At 40.9% G+C, this 20,446-nt stretch overlaps 1 long non-coding RNA gene across 2 annotated transcripts in view; it reads right to left on the bottom strand.

Moving 5' to 3' along the window:
• Positions 1–16,934, bottom strand: part of LOC101747340 — a 132,329-nt gene extending 115,395 nt beyond the window's left edge. Inside the window, exons 1-5 of one of the 2 annotated variants that reach the window (XR_005862346.2) lie at positions 16,236–16,934; positions 15,261–15,379; positions 12,886–13,894; positions 11,986–12,138; positions 11,670–11,854 (exon numbers count right to left, since the gene is read on the bottom strand). This is a non-coding gene — a long non-coding RNA (uncharacterized LOC101747340). Of the gene's footprint in view, positions 1–11,669; positions 11,855–11,985; positions 12,155–12,885; positions 13,895–15,260; positions 15,481–16,235 lie in introns of those variants that run through there. The other variant, XR_005862345.2, reaches the window with a different exon arrangement.
• Between the last annotated feature and the right edge of the window lie 3,512 nt (positions 16,935–20,446).

Genomic DNA, 20,446 nt, shown 5'->3' with positions numbered 1-20,446 from the left:
CTCAGTTTTGAATGAATCAAATAGGAGAGACAGAGGATTGTAATGCACAAATTCACACCTTTGCTACAGCTGTCTCCCTGGGACTGAACACTCACAAGTGTGCTTCACCCCACTATCAGCTTCATTCCTTAGCTGGGAAGTCTGCCAGCCAAATCCCACATTCTGACAATGAACAGATCTCTTCTGTGAGCAGATCAAGTAACTCCGAGCCTCAAAGAGTTAGGTTCATTCATAAGCTGCTCTTAAAATGAATTCTTCACATGGTCAAAAGGATTATCATCCCTAGACACTTATGACCAATCTTAGAAACCTATGTTGGTTGTAAGTCACCTCCAGTTCAAGGGGCACTTGAGCAGAACAGATCTGCATCCAGCCCTCCTGGCACCACTACAACATATTCAGCAAGCCACTGGGGCCTCAGTGCCATGTCTCTTCAGTGCCATGTCTCTGTGCAGCGATGCCAGATTTATCCTCTCAGTTAAGTGCCTGAAGTACTGATGAAAACTGCTGCATAACAGATTGGTATCATCAACATTTGTGCACAGTAAAGAACTGGTTAAGAGCAGAACTGTATGGCTCTTCCTGTCAAAAGTCTCTTTTCAGCTATGCTGCTCACAGTGCAAAAAGAGAAAAGAACACAACTAAAGGTACCTCCCACAAGAGTCTGCAGAGATAACCACTGGCATTATACATGAGGTCCCAAAATAATGCAAAGACAACTTAGTCAATTCTAAAGTAACAAGCAACACTGAAACAATACCTTTCTGGTATGCTATTCATTAGCATTGTAACCCTACTTAGGAGGATGTCAGATTCTTGGGAGGGTACCTAATGCTACCCTCCATACGCTGTTGTTGGAAGTGCAGTTATAGAGAGGGACTGGGTCTGCCCTGGGTTCAGTTCCTGAAAGCACATGGATTACTGTAACAGCCTCTTGCTGCTAATCACAGCCTGGATAAGACAGGCTGGGTGCTTCCCTGGGAAAGCGGGTGGACTAATTACCTTTGAAAAGTCAATGCAATGAAATTTGATTTCACTTTCCCCCACCTATGGATTGCAACAGGAAATAAGAGTTTTCTAAAATGATACTGCAGTGTGCCCTTCTTGGATCTCCATGCACACTCCACTCCCAGACTTTAATTTAGAAAATAAGAGACAGTGAAACTGAGTTTTGCAAACACTGATATGCACTGTCCCATTATTTCAATTAATAGCTTCACAGGCTGATAGTGGGTTTAGTGACATTTTCCAACACAGTGGTCTCCATTTCCCCACACTGTCTAACTCCCCTCATGAAACAGGGAGTTCTAACACTCTGCTACTCTGGGAAAAAATAGTTCATGGCAGTTCAGCTTCACTTTTTAGCATATTTTTCCCCTCTCATAAAGTATATCAGAAAACCAGCCTGGCTGCCTTAGTCCCTTGAAGAACAGTTAATATGCACATCTATATTTAGACATAAAGCAAAACTACTGCAGAATGGGTCCAGACACCAAGCTTCCCAATGAAAGCACACACATTGAAAAATACTGAGCTTTATTTTGCATTATCTTTTCTGTGGTCAAACACACGAAGGTACATTGATGGGAAAGGTACTGCCATATATCCCGGGCCTGAAAATCCATCTGATACCTACTGTCTCCTTTCTAGATGACATTTTGGCACATTCTCAATCCTCTACTCCAGCAGACACATGGTATACAGAACGTCATGGGAGAGGTTAGAGATGTCATCAAGTCTCTCTGTCTTCTGTTCAACCTCTCGCTGCATCTCACAGTAAGCTGCTCAGTTGCTCTTACCACAGACAAAAATAGCAGTGAAGTCTATGCTATCTTTTCACTTGCAAAGGGCTGTGTTCTGCAAGATGGTGACCGTACAGAAATAGAATTGATGGGCTTCAGTAGAAAAATCCATGGCCACAGGAGAAAGTTACGCAGAACGATTTCATGAAATTCTCAACAAATTAATACAACAGCAGTGAAATGGTAGGAGGATCAGCAAAGAACAGCAATCTAGAGAAGCTATGCCTCGCCTGGTATGTTACACTGTCACTCAGTGCAACTCAGAGCAACTACGTGGTGACAGCTCTGTCAGAGAAAGGGGCAAAGAGCGTGCAACAAGGGAGCACACCCATCTTCTCCCACCTCCTCCCCAGGCAATGAGCTGACAAAAAAAAAAAAAAAAGCCCTCAGTCAACTGTGGGTGTGAGGGGAACTATTAGAGGAATTCCACCTCCAAGAAAGGTGTATTAAACACACCCATCAGCATCAAACTTCCTCAACTGTTTCCCACTCAATAATCTCTCCGTACAATTAATTCAGCAGCTTTTCTTGGAAACAAGTTTCTTCATCTCACAGAATATCTTGGCTTAACCCTTGCTTTCAAGAAGGTCAGCTGCAATATTCAAAGTGCTCTGAGTGAAATGCTTCATGCCAAAGATAGCAGTGTGATGCATTATGGTTACAAAGGCCATGCTCAGTGTGAAGTACTTATTAGTTGGGATCTATAGGCAACCTGTCAGTAGAGAGCAAACCACTCAAAATAGAAGAAGGCATATGCTTAAGTGTAAGAGGATATGGTTCACTGTTCAATTTAAATTTCAAATTTCTCATCAACAGGTTGTCATTTAACTTTAAACACCGATTTTGGCTAAGCAGCACAACAATGACAGCTTAAAATTTTCCTGTTTCACGTCAGAAAACCACAGAAAGTTGACTGAAAATCAAGAGTGTCACAGATTTATGTCATGAAACACCACATTTGGATTCCTGCTTTGTCAGGCTAAGTAGAGGGCAAAATCCTCCTCAAACTGATGCTGGATAAATACTCCAGACAGATGGCCCAGAAAGTCCTGCGCAGACACCCAGAATTCCCTAGCTCAATAGATGCAAAGGAAGTGAACAGAGGTGACTCGTGGGTTTCCAAGTGCCAGGAAACCCCACAGTAATGTAAGTCAAGAAGAGAGGCTACTGAGCTAGCTAGTACTGCACCTCCAGGGGTAAATGCACAGATGGGCTCCTGACCAGCTTCCAGGCTTGAGCAGCTGCTGACATAGAACTAAGAGTAGCAGGAAGAACAGAAATAACATCTAGGGAAGTTTCCTGGCAGAAGATTGTGAAGATTCAGACTACCATACCCACAAATTGCCAACCAAGGTAATGTGCACAGGTCATCCAGTGAAGAGAACTTGTCCTGTGATGCAACAGGGGAGGAAAAGAATCTTCCTTCCCTCCTCTTCCACTGAAAAAGACTCCATTCCCTGCCACCATGGATGCTGCTTCTAGTAGCAACTCATTACTGGAGAGCATAACAGCTCTGTACTGTATGAGCACACACTGAACCAATCTGACATACTGTGTGTCAGCATCAGGGATTTGTAACCTCACAACGCTGAGCAGTGGGAAAGGGCATGAAAGGAAGGGATTTCTCACAGTTGAGATTCTGCTCCAAAAGTATTAGGAAGAAACACCAACTCTCCTATTCCAAGTTTCACTAAGAAATCTCTGAAGGAGTGGGAAAAGATATTCTGGAATCCACATTCCACCCAGATTTCTCCACATGAAATTATTCAGTACAGAATTCCTGCTTGAAGCCATAGAAAACAAAAACACACTGCAGTTTGACTGTTTTCCCATGCTAAGAATGAAGGATGCCCTTATCTGTTCTAAGGGTATCAGTCCCCCGGGGTATGAAGATCTCTTCAAGATTATCAGGAATTTAACTGTGCATCAAACTGAAAACAGGCTCTGAAATTTAGAACAAATTACTCCCAAATGTGACAGAACTAACTCTACCAAACCAGCCTTACTGACATCTAGGTATGGTTAAAAACTGGGAAAGTTTAGAATTACTGCTATTTTTGCCTTTATTATTTAGAAGTGCAAACTTCTCCATAGGAAGAATGGATAAAAAAGTATTTTACTGTGCAGTATTTCATACTGAACTGCTTTTTTTACAATGCCTCACCATTTTTAATGATAATGTGCTAACAACCTTCTGCTGCACTGATAGAAGGAGAGAGAAGAAAGAAGGAAGGGGATAAAAAGTACATTAAAATAGTTTGATAGAAGATCATAAGCATTAAGTAACCTGAGTACAAACTTCAGTAGCTGGAGGGTGTTGAAACAACAGCTTAGAATACCTGAGTATTCCGACTCCACCTTTAAAAATAATGCTAAAAAAAAATAAAAAAAATAAAAATGGATCTTTGGATTTAGTGTGTGAAAATCCTGTAGCATAACAAGAAGTTTGAGAATAACCGCAGTATAGATCTATAACAGGGTGCTGTAATTGAAATTTTCAGTTTGTGATGACCTTCAGTGTCTCTGCTGAGCACCCCATCATTCTGCAGCAGGACAAAAACTGCATCTGCAGTATCACTCTGCAGCCTGTCTCACATTTCTTATGGAGGCAGAACGCAGATCTGCAGTCAGTGAAGAGTCTGTAGTTCACAGCCTGGTCTCCAACATGATTCAAGGTGGTTACTCATGCTGTACCCACCAGCTTAACATCAGCCTCACAGAAAAAAAACAAACACAACATTCCTCTTCAGGTAACCCTTTAGGTAGAGAGCACAGGTAAAAAACAATAATTTTACCACAGGAATAAAACTGGCCAGTAGAGTTGCTTATCATAGATATTATGTACAAGCATATAATACATATTATATGATTATATTATATTATTATATATATATTATATTATAACCACATGTTTTGCAAGGCAATTTTTCACTGAAAACTGCATTAGTCAGTTAAGTGTGAGGCACCCACAATTAAAATGACTTTCAATATCCCATGGTTTCTATTAGCTCTGACTTTTGAAAGATTAACAGCACTGTAAGAGCTACACCTGTTCTGAAACAGCCCTATGTCTGCAGGGCAGTATCGTCCATACCTGCGATAGGATAGGTGGACTTGGGTTGGGTAAAATCCCACACCAATTCTTTTGTGAAATATGCACATAAATTACTACTTGTCTGAGGAATATTAATGACTCTTCCATACTTAGATCCCTAACCAGAGGCCTACTTACAGCACCAGACAGCAATACAGATTGTAAACAGCTGCCAAGAAAAAAAACAAAACAAAACAAAAAATCCACCCAAAAAATCAAAGGGGAGTAAGCCCGAACACTATTGCACTTTATCTCTTCTCCCTGTGGATTCCCAAGGGGAAGTTACACACCACTCTGCCTTCAAAAGTAATTGATGCAACTGGAAGTTTTCTGCTCCCAGCCGTCCTTTCCAATAGAGAGCTGCAGGAGGGCAAGATACTGCTGTACATCAAGATTGAAATCCGTGCATCCAACTTATGGCAGTTTTATCCTGATGGACAGAAGAATGTAAATCTAGATCCCATGAATGACAGAAATGGACTGATGCCAGGGCACAGCTCCTCATCATTTCTAAATCCTAGCTAATGAATAAGTAATACAACACGAATCCCGCTATGGTATCTTGCAATGCATTGTTTGTGTTGTCTGAAATACACTGAATGGGATTATCTGACTCTTGTTTTCCTCAGTCTCTCACAAAAATTATGTTTCTCAAGGGGGTCCTTCAAATGGTCACATTTCCAATTACACACTCAGGAACTCTCCAGAACAAAAGAAGATGAAGCCACAAAGTTTTCCCACAAATGGCCATCAACATATCCCTACTATTCCATCAGAAATCAACACAAAGGATTTGTGAACAAATTCTGTTTGAACTAATGCCCCTCCTCACCTTGATTCAGTCAGGTAAAAGCATAGAGGCAGTTACATTTGCTCACTGTTGCAAAGCCTTATATCCTTCTCTTTAAAAATCAAACCTCAGACATTAGAGATGCTCAGTCAGCTACTGAAAAACACTGCTCTGATCTATGCCTACCAGCAGCTGATGTCTCTTGCAGACACTAATAATTAGCATGAACATAGATGAATACACTTAACAAGGTGAAAAATACTGTTTTGAGGTCCCAGCACAAGGTTCATTTCCTTATAATCACTACAGCTACTGAGACTTTCAGATCGTTATGCAACTGTGCAGCTGGTGCAGAATGCATGGCAATGTCATGCTCAGCTGACTCCTGGTGATTATTCCCTTGCAGCAGTCCTGTTGCTTCCTCAGCAGCAGCCTGATTCCTCCACCTGTCCTGCCACAACATTCTAGAAGACATTCCCAGTTACAGAGTGAGGAAGGAATGAGCTTTTCAGGAAATCAAAGGAATATTTGGCATTGTCCTGATGCAGAAGGTGGGAAGGAAATTTAGGATGGCAGTCAAACAACTCCAAACTACAAGTTAAAACTGACGAAAAATAAAATTTCAAGTGAAAACATCCATTGTTGATATGCATTTCCCCCCAGCTCTCTCTGAGTAGCTTATCTTGGTACCATAGCATGACCACCACAATGACAGATTACACACAGCTCAGGGCCCAAACACTTGTGGTTCAGCCACTGATGGCAATCCCTGTTTCCCAACTACTGCCAAGCACTGGCAGCAATAGCTACACCAAATGCTTTTCTGAAAATAGCTTTGCCAATCTCTGCAGTTCTCACAGGCAGATGAGAGAACTGTGAGGAAGCAGAGAGGCAGGCTGCCCGGTCACAGCTAAGGAGTGAACCATCCAATTGCTGTACACATCGGATAAGAATTTTCCCTGTAAGAAGTTTGCATCGCTCAATCATTTTCTGATCTTGTTTTGCTTTTAAAATGGAGTGTTTCCCTACAAGTGGAAACAAGAAAATTAATGAACACAGCATGATCAAGTTGTGATCCTTATGGCTTAATCACAAAGCTATTCTCAATAAACAAATTCCTTACTCACCACTGACGCAGAGAGGGGCTTTGGCATGGCTCTTGGGAAGCAAAGACCCCATGGGTGCCTTGGAAAGCCTTTTCTTACTTTATTGATCCTATGGCACATTGCAAGTTGCTCTTTCATACTGAGATGAGTAGTATTGCGTAGTGAGGTGGGCTGAGCAGCAGCCCTGCCTTAAGTCCTTGCAAAAGGAAGAAGCTAATCTAGTTTCCAACCCTGAGGAGACAGATCACAGTAACATGTGAGACAAGGAAAATCAGACCCTTGTCTGTGCTTGGAGCAGAAGGAATTGTCTACCTCTTGCTCTCACTGTGCCCCTAAACACCAGATACAAGGCTCTAGGGCTGGAAAAAGGAGAGGGCGTGGGTAACGCAAGACCCAGGAAGGGTCACATTAAGTTGGCTCACCCAATCACCTGATTTAGATCCAGTGCCTTTCAGTACTTATAGGGAGCTTATAAGTAGGAGACTCACTTTCTACACAGCCTGATAGTGGTAGGACAAGGGGGAATGGTTTTAAACTCAAAGAGGGAAGATTTAGGTTAGATGTTACAAGAAAATTCTTGACTCAGAAAGTAAGGAGTCACTGGCACAGGCTGCCTGGGGAAGTGGATGCACCATTCCTAGAGGTGTTCAGGACCAGGCGGAAGAGAAAGTGCAAGGGTATCTTGTCAATATCTGTTAGTATCAATAAATTACAAGAAGGACCCTTCCAACCCAAGCCATTCTATGATCCTATCAATCTATAAATAGCCCCCTGCAGACTGATCTCTGAAATTAGTAACAAGACTCTATGGCTAAATTTAGGAGCAGAGACTCTTATTACTGCAACATACTTTGTCAATAACCCTGAGAAGGGATGTATTTTTAGCTGTGCATTTCAGGCAACTCTTGACTTAAAACAAAATTGTCAAACACATACACTAACATTTAATCAATGAACAAAATCTGTGACACAATAGCGTCCTGCATTTGAAGTTTACAGGAAAATACTTTTTTGACTTAGTCAGTCAAAATGTGTAAAAGGTTATTCAAGAATAAGATCTGCTGCATACAAACATCTATTTTTCTGTCTCTAGTGTTTAAAGATGAAGATTGTAGTAAGTACACAAAGCCTAACGTGCAAAGAATCTGGTGCCCACCTCCAGCATAGGCAGGTCTTACACCTCTGAAGAGACACCATCCCAATGGTCCTGTCTCCTGTCTAGGGGTAACAGAAATCTTCCAAGCAAAAGAAAATATACATTTGTTACCTTGAAAACAGACTTAATATTGTAACATGCTAATACCAGGACTTTTGATATCATGACCACATCCATGACCTCATTAAGGTTGCAGCTTCTTGTCTGAGAACCAGCCTACTTGAGATGAGGGACCTGTGTGGTATATGTTTGTATTTGGAAGAGAGGTGCAGAGCCACAGGATCTCTCTTGAGCCATTCTCTAGCCTACCTCTCCCCAAACATCAGAGTTTCTGGCTCCCACAAGGCCCCTTTTGTCACATGTACTCTGACTCCACCTACTTTTGCTATCCTGCCTTGCATTCACCCAGTCTTTCTTGGTGACATCAGCAATTTGGAATCCATCACTTTTCACTTACTGGTTCTCTTCAAGATACAGCGTGCTGTCAGCCGTAGGTATGTACTGTTCAGGGTACTTGAGTGATTTGGAAAAATGAGTGAATAATGGTAAAGCTTCAAAGCTATCTGGGATATTCAAGATAAAGGCCAAATGTTGCAAAAAGGATATTCCAAGGCTAAAGAAAAATAAGAAAAAAAAAAACAGAAATCAAATTATATATAAGGAAATGTGAAGTCATATGCATGGCAAAAAGCAATCCTAACCTTACACACATGATCAAGGACCAGGATCACATTGCCTCTTAGTACCACTAAGTAATAAGATTAAATCAGCCAAGGCAAACTCAAAACTCAACAAACCTTGCAAACTTCCTCTCCCCACTGTCAAATAAAGAATTCCCTTCTACAGGACACTGCAGATGCCATAAAGCTTTCAGGAAGTCATAACTAACATATAAACGAAAAAAACAAAAACGCAGCATGAAGTGGGTTATAAAACACAGAAATACCACTTCCAGATCCAAGAATAAACCACTGGGTGAGGCACACATTGGCCCAACGTCTTACAACCGCTCCTATCTTTTCCCCCAGTAACCCTTCTGAACAAGCCCAACACTCCTTCTCACTCTTCCTTCCTGTACTTCTTCTCCACTACATTTCCCAGTTAAAGCTACACTGGTATGTATCATACAGGAATTATTTGCAAACCCTACCCCATACAAAACATTAACTGCGGGAGTTTCTTCTGCAGCCCCTCTCTGCATTTCATATGAGGTTTTGAAAAGTGTCTGTAAAGCCACCTTTCCTATTTTGCTTACATACACAAAGAATGTTCAGCAATCTTTCATTTTCATTTCTCAATTATCTATTTTCTGCAGCCTGTAAATGACTACATTAAGACACATTCAGCCAAGAACATCTAGCTAATGCATGGATTCAAGTTGTAAAATTGGCACTGCTGTAAACGTTATTTCACAAGTACTGTTCAGCCAGCAGAGCCATACAAAAAGAGCAGGCTTACCCTTTTCTTGATGATGCAGATATAATTTAAAGAAAATAATTTGAACACTTAAAAATAAGTGTTATTTTTCAAAAGATAACCCTGAGATAGCAAAAGGCAAGTTCTTAAAGGAGTTCGTAGAGATTTAGCTGTGCATTTCCTGCTGTTATTAGCACAAATCACATGGTTGAATCTCTGCATAATGCTTTGAAATTACAGCTGTTAATGTGCTCCTACAGAAAAGATGTGATGATGGAAGGGGATCTCATAGCCAGCTGTCACATCTCTGAAAGACTGAGAGAATCGTTTCATGATCAGGCTCCATCCTGAGCCACAAAAACAGGTAGAAAATTCTAACTCTTATCTGAGCAGATCTAGAACAATTTTTGAGGCCAACTATTTAATTTTACTTTTAATAGCCAAATCAGAGCTACAGTTCCTAAGAGCCGCATCAGACTAATGAAACTGTGTTGATTAGGGCTAAGGAATGGCCTTTATATTTCAGCACCAGTGAGGGGTCTCTGCAGAAGCAATCTCTTATCTTAGGAGTACACATCTCTAACTCACTGTTACGCCCTGCACAAGGATCACCCCAAGGCCTCGTGATTTCAATCAACAGGAGTTACTCTGCTGCACTGCAGCCCCTTTTAGCAGACCGGTGATGAACAGCAGATCTGAAATCACCTGTAGTTATTCCTGTCTCTTTGGTAAGGAAATGCACAGGAAACTGATAAAATAGTTTGTGCAGATAGTGAAAACAAAATATTTTGGCAAGCAACCCTTGAATTTCCATTGTGTCTGCTGCAGGAATAACCTGTGATACAAATAAGATAAGCCTACCATATTCCAAGTGCTCTGGCATGTTAAAACACAGTAATCCCTTCCAGTGCATAATAATTGAGAATGAGTTTCTAACAGCCATAGCAATTGATAGAATAGGGATGCCCATTCTCCTACGCTCAGTTATCTTTCAAGAGGAAGAAATATCATGAAGTACCTTTGAAACCACTGAAAACATGTTTAATGGGATAACCTAAATTATTGTACAGTTATTTTAGGTAATACCATGGGAAATTCAAACCAAACAGAAATAAACATAACTAGTTAAGCTTTGTCCTGCAGAAAACCTAGGGCAGGAATACAAATCATGCAGCAAATGTAAAAATAGATGCTCAGGGTTCAACTACAGATTTATCAAACCTTGTATTTTACTTTCAGGGTTAATCACAAATTTTTACTTACTCTCTCCTTAAGTAGAGCTATAGCATGTTTATTTGCCTGATACACAGTCCTAAAATCAGTTGCTAAAGGATTTCTAGAAGCTGTGTCTGGACCCTCAGGCTTCTTGTTACTGACAGAAACTCTCCCCCTGCACCTGTCAGTTTCTTTTCTAAATCCATTTCCAGCCTCCACAGTAGCCTCCAGCAACATTCTGCAATTATTATTATGAGACGTGTGAAAAAAACACCTCTTTCTTGTTTGTTTCAAGCACATTCATATTATTGCATCAGTGACATCTTCCAGTCTCTGTACTGCAGGAAGTGGTGGATCACCTCCCCACTCACCTCCACAGCAGTGATGACGTTGCATATCTCTGCCTTAACTTCATCCCCACACTCCTTCAGCTGTCTTGCTCTGTATAACCTCTACTGCGACATACGATGTTCCATGTTTCTGATGAAGACTTTGCAATACTCTGAACTTTCACTCCCCTGTACTCTATTCTCTCTTCACTATTCATGTTATTAATGAACCAAGCATTGCATTTCCTTCATTTGAGCATAAAACTCATCTTCTCAGTCTCAATATCAAACCACTCCTGATAGCTGAGAGAAGACAGTTTACCCGCAGAGCCTGACCCATAGAGAAGCACTAAAAAGCTTTAGGGGCACAAATTCATTCTAGAAAGGGGAACTGGTGAAATCAGTTCCTTGCCCTTCCCCAAAAGAGATAAGGGGAGCTTTCTGGGGGGTCATGCCACCCTGCTACAGAATGGTGTGATTCCAGAGGAGCGGTACTTCAGTCATACTGGTTACCATCAGTACTCAGAGTTCTTTACGCTTATAAAAATATCCAAGGAAGGTAATTTTTTTCCAGCAATTCTCCGATTACTGTTTTACCCTTGAATAAAGAGGCTGGTGACCTCAGGAGGCAACACTGCAATCAAACTCATAAAAGGTTAGGCTGTATTTGTTTCCTCAATTAGACAGAGCTTGTTAGACAAGATTCAATACAAGGCTTAGAGACAAGCTCGTTCTAAGCAAACAGGTGAACATTAACTCACCTAAAGGCAGTAACCAACCAGTCAGATGGTGAGCAGTGAGAACAGTCAAGCTGCTGATCCCCACAAAACCAAAGCAGAAGAGCCTCCTTTTATTTGAATGACTGTGCCCTTGGAAATCCTGGAACTCAGCAGCAGGAAGGTCTGTTGAAGCATCATTTAGTGCAGGATCAGGACTTGCTTACCACCTAGGAGAAGGAAGAAACCTAATATTAAGAAACAATTTTGCCTCTACATTTAACATAAGTCAGAAGCAATTGTCTCAAAATTAATGTGTAGAGTTTCTTTAATCAATTGTTTGAAGGGCTTGTACAGTTACCTGTAAAGGAAGTATTTAAGAGCAGTTTAGAAATGAAGTCTTTGCATTCAAGCAGACACCTCGGCTTCACTGTTCCTAATTTCCCAGAATCAGGTAGATGATATCTGAACATCTGACAAAGCAGTGGACAAGTTTTCTTCCAGCTCCATGATTCTGCAACATAGAGAAACTATAGGCAACTATAATAAGTGAACCCACAACAGTTCTGGCACTGTACTTACAGTATTGTTTGGATGAGAACACGTTTTTTGAATACTCAGCATCTAACATGTGGTAAATGTAAAATATTAAATATCAGTACTCTGTGATCAAGTCATGCAAGAAACGTTCCTATTATTTGCAAAGTGCTGGTATCTTGTACTGTGCTGCTGATTCCTACTGGTCATGCAAAAATATGGGAATACAAAGTATAGTACATAACACTTTAGTAACCAAGTGGCACACTGGTGTCTTAATAGAAATGTAAAACCTTAAAAATGATAGTTCACCTTTAATGGTAGATTTTTTTAACACCATAAGTCACTGACAGGAAAGCACAGAAAAAGCAACATGCAAAATTTCACTTGGCATCTCAGCTCAGACGTGGCTCCTCCACTGATTGAAACAGAAGGCTGTCATGGCCAGCTAGAATTTTATGGAAAATTGACCCAGCATTATTTCTTCAAGAGCAGGAGCTTCAAAGAAAATAACCAAAGGCATCACATTCAAGTGCAGTAACTGTCATTGCTCTCCCCACAAAAAGCACTCAAACAAATAGCAATATTAGCTGCAGTAAGTTTCAGATGCATACATAATAAGAACGTAGAAGATGAATGTTGTTTACATAAGTATAGTAAAGAATTCATCAATGCAAATTGCATGTAGATCATTTTACTAATACAGCCAAACTGTAATATTTACCAGTGCAAATAGCTCCACAACAGCCAGGTGGATCTGCAGGGCAGCTGCTTCACAGAAATCATACCTGCAGTTTGTGAGGCCTTCTCAGTTTAGTATATAAATTCATACAGGGTGGATATGGCAAGTTCCAGTGGTTACTTTAATCTGCATGTGCAAGGTTTCTCCCTTAACTTTGATCTATTCATGGACATAAGTAGACAAGCTGAACTAGTTTAACAGCAGCTGGAGGAGAATCATACCCACCTAATAGCATATACATACAAGTTTTGTGTTTTTAAGTACAAATGCACTCTTCATTTAGGCTTTGCACTGCTGAAGGGGACACATATAATATTTCCTTCAGTTTCTGTGTACATGTGTAAATACAAAAAGGTGTGGCACAACGTGTGCCCATCTTACAGCTGATGCTGAAGCCATTCTTACCACGCACAGTTCAGAAAGACGACTTGAAAAGCATCCTGATCCCTAGATGGTGCTATTTACTGCAGTAATCACAGCTTATTGCCAGCACTGCCAGCATGTCAGGGACAAAGAGTATTTCTTTGTTCAAAATTATATAACTTGAATACAGATAGAAATAATGTCTTTTGGTTTATTTATATTTGCCACATGGCTTGAACTTGAGGCCCATCTCATTTGCTGCCTGTAAGAGAAGCAGTACTCTTGGTATTGCAGTGGTGCAAATGAAACCACTGGCATGACACCTGAAGTGGCTTCCATCCTGCCAGCTTGAGTTTGCTCGCATCTCACCCATAAGGTTTAGGTCAACATCACTGTAAGAGAGGCCAAGGAAATGGCACTGAAGGAAGATGCACTGGAACCGACTTGCTTTCTGGCTTCCTCAAAGGCCACGAACGAGTGATTCTGGAAAACCCATGAACTCTCCCAGTGCAGGACACAAAGTGCACCAGGGTTGGAAGGAGTTCTTCAGTGAGTTTGAAAAGAGTTCTGTAGGGGACCTGCTGGGTTCTGCTCTTTCTCCTTACGATGGAAATGAGCTCATCACTTGCTACACAAAGAGAAAAACAGCATTTTTCACTTTCTCAGATACTGTAGTGAATAAATAGAACAGTGTAAATAAATGATTAAACATTTACTGTGCTTCTTCTGAGTCTCTGCCTTTACAACATGGTGGCTATATCTGCCTAATTGCTTAAGCACTGGGGTTCCTATAGATGAAGCATTTGAGCGTCTCCCAAACATCAGCGTTTCTCTGGAACTACCCGTTTGGGTTTCTTTTTTCTTTTTCTTTCTTTATTGGCTTCAGAAAGTGCTTAGATTGACAGCACAGACTAGTAACTGTCTTACTACAGACAGATGCGCTGCACATATCTTTTCCAATACACTTCACATCAGATGCTCCAGGCATGAATTTCTTAAATAGAAAAAGGCAACTGTGATGATCTGTCGACAAAATTTTAGGTAATGTTGTGATAAACAACTGCCCACTGGAGACTAACTGCCAAGCTGGCAATCTTAATTTTAAAACTAACCGTACATAAATTCTTTAAGCCACTGGACTATATAAAGAGGTTTCACAGATCTCTGTTCTGGCCTTTTCTCAGACATGCAATTTGTCTTTGCACATTGGCATTTCCTAAGAATCTAGCCTGACATTTTGAAAACCTCCTGAAGGTTTCTCACTGGAGATGAGACCCCCACATTCTGCAAGCATGTTTGAAAACTTCAGGTTAAGTTTTAAACTTGTCACGATGTATAAAACTCTCAATGAGAGCCATTTATAATCTTCTGAAGGAGAAGATGTCAATGCTAAGCCCATGAGGAAGCCAAAGGACTGAATTTGAGGAGAGAGAATACCATGTTAGAAGGTAGAGGCAAGGATGATCTTTGCAAGGAAGAGGGAGTCCTTCATGGGAATTATACAGGTTTGCTCCAGAGAAAAGCTCAGAGAGAAGTCACAGATGATTGTCCATTCATTGCCTCCCGGCTTGCACAGTGTGTGTGGGAGAAGGGATGGACAGAGGCTAACAAAAGCCTTGTTACCTGGTTGGCACATAACAAGCCTCATGGATCAAAAAAAATCCACAGAAGGGATCAGCTAATTTAAATTTCAGGAGGAAATTAAACGGTACATCTCTGACCCAATGATTAACCCCCATCAAATTTCAATTTCCTGCCACAGGGAGTCAGGGCATGAGGCCTCCTCGAAGGAAAAGGCACCGGGGTTTTTCCAGGGCTGAATGCTTTGAGTCTCAGCTTCACTCTTAATGATGGTGGAGCTTTTCTGGCTCTGCATAAAAATAAAAACAAACTCTGCTCCCACTTCCCCAGACAGCCAGAAAGCACCTCACACTGAAAGATTCTCTTGATGGCCCAAGCCATGGAAAAAATGATCACAGAGAGTAAGAACTCACCACTGGGAGCCTTCTGCAACATTATCAGATGCTGTTGTCAGCTGTCCCCAAGTCAGTCACAGGCTGGGGCCATCCTCACCTGGACACACACAGAGCTCACAGCAGCAACTCTAAGCCCTCTGAGACGCCAGGAACAACACAACAATATTTGCATACTGAGAAGACTTATTAAATATTGTGATACGGATTAATGCTCAACAGTAAGAGTGCATTTAAATGTAACCAGGTCATTAAGGAGCCCAAATTTTAAATAGAACACGGTATCAGATAGCCTTCTTGCAAGTTATATTGGCAAAGAAGCTGAAAATAGGAGAGAGCTATTCCTGATGAAAAGGAGTAACTGATACTTTTCAGTTTGATCCTTCAGGAGCTATTTTAGATGCTGTTCTCCTCGTCTTTGGGTGAAATCCTGGACTTTAAAGAAATGCTATGATTATTCATTGCTAAATGACAACGGAATTCCTCCGTAATTGCACATTACATGCATCCACATTAATAGAAGATAATGTCATTAAGGCTGTTATTGTAATGAATAACAAACAGAGAACGTGGGTCCAGAAATCATTTTCCTAATCAGAAGTATCAGACCCTGGGAACTTTCAGAGAACCGGGCTATTAAAATGTAAATAGTTTCTTTGAAATTTAAATTACCATTTTCAAAAACAGATGTTCTCCTTGATCATTCCCTGCATAGATTTCCAAAAATTGCACTCGCGACTGCAAACTGAAACTCAACTGGGTATCAGCCTCAGAAACTCTTCTCACTTTAAATGAACAGTCTCATTAGAATACATTGCTACACTTTATCAGCTTGCAAATGGCAATACTAGAGTTGGTCACTTTTGATGAGGCAGCTTAAAACTGAAATAGAAGTAATTAGATTGTAACGCATGCCTGCTTCTCCGGACCATGCTGAACCCACATGCTGAGATGGCTGAAGCTGCTCTGGAAAACCAGAGAGAATGTCACATGTACCTGAGAGCAGAACACATCCCTGTGAAGCCAATGGAGTTGAAAGCCGCACAACACTGACATTATTCTCGTTTCTTCAGCTAGATGCTAGATGTCAAGAAGAAAATTTCCTATTGCCGGAAGAGAAAGTAGGTTCAAGTTAAGGTTACTGCAGCTAGAAAGAAGACCTAGCAGCAAAAATTGCATCACACATGACTGGGACACATGTAACACAGCTCAGTTGGACAAGCAGGTGCACTAAAGCTTAAGAGGCTACAAGATGGGAACACTGTTTGCTGTGTTCTCTGCGTACAAACAACTGATGCTAAAAATCCTAAAGTTCAAGGAGCTTTAATTTTATAAAGTGTCTGAAGACCTGCTAAAACGTGGCACACAGATTTTGAAGGTCACACCAAGACATGACTATGGTTTCCTGTTACTTTTAGTTAATTGTGTGTTGTTTAGTGTAATCTGTCCAGCTATATTCTTCTTTCAAGTTTTCTTTCCATTAAGTGCTGCCTTTCCTCAGACATCACTAATTACAGTGTTCTGAGGCACTCCATCAGGAGTGACTGCACTGCTTAGCTTCCCAGTGGAGCTCCTGGTGACCTCTGGTGCGATCAACTTTCCTGCTCCTTGCAGCACAGACACTTCTGTCCTACACAACATGCTTGCTTTACAGGAGAAAGGTCTGACATGGGTCCACAAACACCACGTTCTTGTGCCCTAAAAATAACTTGGACCCCAGTCTCCATGGTAACAGATACCACCAGTAAGCCCTAGCAAGTCTTGGTTATTTTTACTGACAAGATGAAGAGGAAAACCATACGGCTTTTATGAAATCTCTCATTACTGCCAGCCTTACAGCTCCTTTAATCCTCAGTTAATGGTATGCAGTAAAGGGTGTTTAAATACCAAGATCCTTCCTGTGCTTTCATATTATAATGCTGGAAATGCAAAGAACAATTCCCTTATATGTTTCTTGCCATTAAGAATTGAGGCACGCATCTGACTTGACTCTGCATACAGGCTCAATCTACAGTGCAGCATAAAAGTCTCTAACTTGTTGTACCTGAGACCAGCTTGCTGTTCAAGGTGTTATGCCTCATGAAGGTCATTGGGCATAAGACAGACTAAGACTACCCCCCAAAACAAACTCCCTTCAGATTTTTTTTTTTCTGCTGGTGACCCCCCCAAGGCTGAATCATTCATTCCCTCCAACCCAAGCTTGTCCTTTCCTTAGCCCCTCTGAGTGCCTATCAGCAAAATGCTGTGATTTCAGAGGTGAGGCAATGCCCTCACTGTCTCCTAACAAACACAGGAGGCTCACTGCCCCCCAGGAAAACCCACCCCTTTCTCAACCACCGGGGAGCAGTACATCTCACAGGTCAGACACTATGCCAGCACAATAAAGGTGAAGAGCTTCCACCCACTCACACCGTGAAGTCTTGGCCAATGTAATTTTGATATGCCGGAGCCAGTATATGCTGGGTACAGTTCAGTGCTTGATACTGCAAGGTTTCCCTTCTGCTGTTCATAGCACACTCCTCTCAGACAACAGCACAAATGGCATCTGCTACTCAGCTACACGTTGTCCAGGCAGTTTCTCTGCAGTGTCAGTCTCCTCTGGAGACATCTCCCCCAGAATGGCCTATGGTTACATTGCTGAGGGCAGGAGAAGGCACGGGATGAATCTAGCCATACAACATTTGCCCTCAGAAAGAAATGTAACGATCCAAACACTGAGGAGCCATTAATTCCTAATTTTAGATCTCCAGCTCAAGTTTAATAAAGGATCTCAGGCTATGCTACATAATTTATATGGCATTCACAGGCCTCTGCATAAAGTTCTCCTCAGCTTTAAAGGTACAGCAATGAATCCTGAGGTAGAGTCACTGAGAACAACTATCTGGGGCCCCTCTGGACTTCCTGAAGAATTGAAAATCCAAAGATCTCTGAAGAGTTGTTAAAGAAAGAAAACTAAAAGGAAAGAAAATTGAAAATTGGCTTGCTTTTTTTTTTTTTTTTTTTTTTTTTTTTTGTAAAAACATGACTCACTTGTGCATGAGAAGAACAGCAAAATAAAACAACTCACAAACAACATAAAATGACCTACAGGATTTTATCAGCCTCTCTTCTTTTTTGTCTGTTGCATTTATTTAGGCTATAAATTCCAAAGGGTAAATACTTATTTTTGCCTCTCCCAACATCATATCAGCTCCCAACAACCAAGTATGGCAGAATCTCTCTTCTTCAGCCTCTCTTGAACTAAGCAAAAGCAGCACAAGAATTGCAGAATCATAGAATAACCAAGGTTGGAAAAGACCCACAGGATTACCCAGTCCAATCGTCAAAGTAATAGACTTCATCTTTATGCTCCCATCTTGACAAAAATACAGTCCTTAGAACCACTTGCTTGATATCTTTTTTGTACGTAATGTTACTCTTTTTTAGGGCTGTAGAATTTCAGCTTCAAAACAACATAAAATAAACCAAACCGAAAACCCACAGAAAGTATTGACCCTTTTCTTTTGCTTCCATGTCAACAAGTAGGCTCTATTGTTTACTTTCTTTAGAAAAAAGCTTAAAACTCTGCCACCAAGCATACAGCAAGGCAGATACATTGATCAATGCCTTCCAGACTGGCAGCCAAGGGAGGAACAGAGATACTGTAAATGCTGTTTGAATAAATGCTTATTAAAATAAACTTTCTGTGGTAAATTGAAATGCCTGGATGAGGGCTGTCACATTTGCCATAAGTCCATTTCTGTGACAAGCAATGCTAGTCCTTCTGATTTGAATTCAGTTAATGATAGTCCACATGGCTTTTAATCTAAGTGCCTCATTTATCATTTCTATATTGTCTGAAGGTGCAGTCAAAAGCAAGAGAAGAGATGCCACTAAAGCAGATGTGTTATATATTGTCATTTTAATGTATGCTCAGCTTATTAACTTTGATTGGTGTCCTGGTGTGGGTCAGATTCAAAGCGATAAATAGTGTAACCCCTTCCTAATGCGCGCCAGACCTCTCATTCACTTTATGCTACTTTGTAGAAAATAAAGAATTATTCCTTGGCATGTTTTATTCTTTTTCTTTTTCTGAAATCTCTTCTTTTGCTATCCTCTCTGGTCAAGAGCATAGCAGGATCTGTCAAGGTTTGGCACAGTTAAGTGGAGAGTATACATCCTACTGCAGGGATGGTAAGAAGGAACAGGTATTTATTTCATGAATGTTTAACAGATATTTTTAGTGAGACCTTCCAGAAGAATCTTGAGAGAAATTGCAAGAAATCAGCTGCTTGGTTACTTGAATTGACTACACAAGCCTGCTTGTAAAGGCCTGATGACTTCTGAGCCTGGAACACCTCCCTCACTGATATTTAAACCATTTGGATCATCAGTTCTGCCATCTTTTAATAATGTTGTCCAAACTATACCATTATAATCTTTCATCTTCATCTTCAGCAATTTAAGCATGACCTAGTTTGTGCCTGCCTTTCAGGTGAGTGCTTTGGCAAGTTGCTTTGTTATGGGCAATGTAGTGTGGAAGAACATAGGATCACAGAATTATAGAATCACCAAGGTTGGAAAAAGGTCTTTTCCAAGGTTTTCCAGTCCAACTGTCCACCTACCACCAATATTTCCCCACTAAGCCATGTCCCATAGTACCACATCTAAATGTCTCTTGAACACCTCCAGGGGTGGTGATTCAGCCACCTCTCTGAGCAGCCCGCTCCACAGCCTGATCACATTTAGAGAAGAGATTTAAAATACACTAGCAAGTTAAATTTCACTTTATGTTCTTCCATGTTAAAAAAATCTTTTCTCACGTTTCAAACCAGGAATTGGGAACTGAAAAACAAAACATTAGTAGGGGCAATTTTCAGCTTATTTTTTCACAACATCAGTGACCTCTGTTTCTTAAAACCCCAGAGATGTAGGTGATTGCACCTAAAAGCAAACAAAGATGCCTGAATACTTGCTTTATACCCAGGTAACCACAAGTGGAGTAAATACTGCAATCATAGAGGCAAACTGTCATGTCTCAGTGTTGCATTCTAGGCACTCCAGTTTTAAACATGCAAAGCTTTATTACACAGTTAAGAACAACAGATGCAGTCAAACTTGACAGGTATATATTCAGGCAAAGACAAAGAAAGGGCAAAAAGGAGAGACATATTCAACAGGGAAGGTTGGATGTTCATTGTAAAATAAAGGGTGACACGAGCCTCCCA

The sequence above is a fragment of the Gallus gallus genome, chromosome 9, assembly GCF_016699485.2.
Source record: "Gallus gallus isolate bGalGal1 chromosome 9, bGalGal1.mat.broiler.GRCg7b, whole genome shotgun sequence".
Lineage (NCBI taxonomy): Eukaryota > Metazoa > Chordata > Aves > Galliformes > Phasianidae > Gallus > Gallus gallus.
Note: the sequence above shows the minus strand (reverse complement) of the source record. Positions and strands in the feature narration are given on the sequence as shown.